This window comes from Eleutherodactylus coqui, chromosome 7 (genome assembly GCF_035609145.1).
Source record: "Eleutherodactylus coqui strain aEleCoq1 chromosome 7, aEleCoq1.hap1, whole genome shotgun sequence".
Taxonomy (NCBI): domain Eukaryota; kingdom Metazoa; phylum Chordata; class Amphibia; order Anura; family Eleutherodactylidae; genus Eleutherodactylus; species Eleutherodactylus coqui.
The window spans coordinates 187781225-187784320 of NC_089843.1; positions in this window are offsets into that span (position 1 = coordinate 187781225).

Genomic DNA, 3096 nt, shown 5'->3' on the forward strand with positions numbered 1-3096 from the left:
GCAGGATCAAAGCTGTGATATTGTCACAATTTTCTTATCCGCGTGAAACTGGCCTAAAAGTTGTTTTTAAACGACAATAAAATCACGTGATGCGAGAGCGAGTAAAAACGCAGAATTATGAAACCAATGATCTTCCATGGTTTCCTTCACATCTGCGATGTTTTCACTCATGCAATATTGCGATTAAAAAAAAATTGCATCATGTTCTATTTTTCTGAGTTTTGCAAATTTTTTTTTATCGCCCATGTTTCCCCATGGAGCCTCCCTTTTATCGCATCACAACGCATGAGCTTGCGATTTTCGTGCAATGCAATTTTAACATTAGAAAGTCCGAGTTGACATTCACGCTAAAAAACCCGTAAAATGTTTTTGAAAGAAAAAGCAGCGCTGACGCTCAAAAATCGTGGAAACAAAAACGTGATTTTGGCACAATTTTCTCACGGCGATATCGCCATTGCCGTGTAAAACTACCCTAAAAGGCAAAACTTTCCCCAGAGGAGGGCTCCTAAAAATCTCAGCTCCCCACATCACATCAGTTATATCACCGTCTAAGGGCCGGTTCACACAGGCGTAAGCGCATTTTGATTGCGCAAATGTGCCGCATATCTACATAATTGAAAATAATTTACGCCCACGGTTTTTTTTTTGGCAGCTCTGGCATGTTATTTTCTGTGCTCAAGTTCACTATGTATTTGTGCATGCAGAAATATGCGTAAATACGCTCCAAGCAAACTTGAGAAAAACTGCAGTATAGCAGTGGAAACGTTGCTGCATGGATTAAATAAAGGAAATATCGCATATTAAGGATATGCCTTGAAGATTTTATGCACCCCGGATGCTGCTCTATATGGTTACTGAAGTGCGCTCCAAGATAGGGCATGCCGCATATTTTTTCACGCAATCGCATATCCAATCCATGGGTTCTATTCGCTGTGTGTTACGTGAAGATATACGCTTGTGCGCACTCGCTACCCTTAGGCCCTTTTCACATCTGCGTTTTGGCTCCACTGGGGATTTCCGTTTCTCCCTCCCGTTATTGGAGGAGACGAACTGAAATAAAATGGAAAAAAATATTGGATCCATTTTTTCCTATTGATTTCAATAGGGTTTTAATAAATCATGGAAAGGCTTCTGTTGCCTGCCATTCCATCAGGTTTCCGTTTTTTTTGCATGGAAAAATAGCGCAGTCTGCAGCATTACTTTTTCGTCCATGACATCCAGAAACTGATGGAACGGAAGCAAATGTAAGCATTCCCATTTGCTTTCCGGTTTATTGAAACCCAATTGAGATCAATGGGGCCAATAAAAGTAGCGGTTTTTTTAATGCTGTGTTTTTTTAACGCGATTGTCAATGGGACTTTTTGTTAAAAACGCATCGCACAAAAATCGCAAACCATAAACTTGCGATGCGTTTTTAACATTAGAAAGTCCCATTGACAATCGCGTTTAAAAAATGCAGCGTTAAAAAAACCCACAAGTGTGTAGGAGCCCTAAGGCTGAGCGTATGTTTTCTGAGCATTATGTGTGCGCTGTATCCCCGTTTGATACGCGGTAACTCGCAGGCAATCAATTACATATCCTTACGCAGTTGCGCTCATATTAGCGTGTTGGAATTGCATAACACGCGGGTGCAAAAAAAAAAAAACACAGCATGTTCTGTTTTGCAGCTTATAGGCCTCATGTCCACGGGGAAAATCAGGCCCGCCGCGAATTCTTCATGTAGAATCCCACAGCGGGTCCCTCCTGCCCCGCGGATATGAGGCCTAAGGGCTCATGTCCACGGGGAAAAGAAGAATTAAAATCGGCAGCGGATTTTAACTCTTCTCCCGCGCGCGGATCCGCACCCCATAGGGATGCATTGACCACCCGCGGGTAGATAAATACCCGCGGATCGTCAATAAAAGTGATTTTAAAAAAAATGGAGCATGAAAAAATCTGGACCATGCTCCATTTTCATGCGGGTCTCCCGCGGGGACGGCTCCCGCGGGCTTCTATTGAGGCCTATGGAAGCCGTCCGGATCCGCGGGACACAAAAATCACATTTTACTTACCCGCTCCGGTTCTTCTCTTCGGCGCCGCGCCATCCTCTCTCAGCCGCGGCCGGATCATTTTGCTTCAGCCCGGCGCATGCGCGGGGCACGTCACCGACGTCATCGTGCACATCCGCCGAGCCGAAGAATGAAGATCCGGCCGCGACGAGAGAAGATGACGCCGCCGCGAAGAGAAGAAACGGAGCGGATGGGAGGTGAGTTTATTGTCATTTATTTGTATTTTCAGCGCTCATGTCCGCGGGGCAGGAGGGACCCGCTGCAGATTCTACATGTAGAATCCGTACCGGGCCCGATTTTCCCCGTGGACATGAGGCCTAAGGGCTCATGTCCACGGGCAAAATAAGAATTAAAATCCGCAGCGGATTTTAACTCTTCTCCTGCCCGCGGATCCGCACCCCATAGGGATGCATTGACCACCCGCGGGTAGATAAAATACCCGCGGATCGTCAATAAAAGGGATTTTAAAAAAAATGGAGCATGAAAAAATCCGGACCATGCTCCATTTTCATGCGGGTCTCCTGCGGGGACGGCTCCCGGGGGCTTCTATTGAAGCCTATGGAAGCCGTCCGGATCCGCGGGAGACAAAATTCGGAATTTACTCACACGCTCCGTTTCTTCTCTTCGCCACGGCGCCATCTTCTCTCCGTCGCGGCCGGATCTTTTTTCTTCGGGACGGCGCATGCGCGGGGCACGTCACCGACGTCATCATGCGCATCCGCCGAGCCGAAGAAAGAAGATCCGGCCGCGACGCAGAGAAGAGGACGCCGCGACGAAGAGAAGAAACGGAGCGGATGGGAGGTGAGTTTATTCTCATTTATTCTTATTTTCAGCGCTCATGTCCGCGGGGAAGGAGGGACCCGCTGCAGAATCCGGAGCGGGCCTGATTTTCCCCGTGGACATGAGGCCTAAAAAGAAGAATAAAAACTCACCTGCTCTGGACGATGCGGATCTTCCCTTCTTTGCGGCCGGATCTTCTTTCTTCGGCCCGGCGGATGTGCTCGGCACGCCGGCAGCGTGCCGCGCGCATGCGCCGGGCACATCGCCG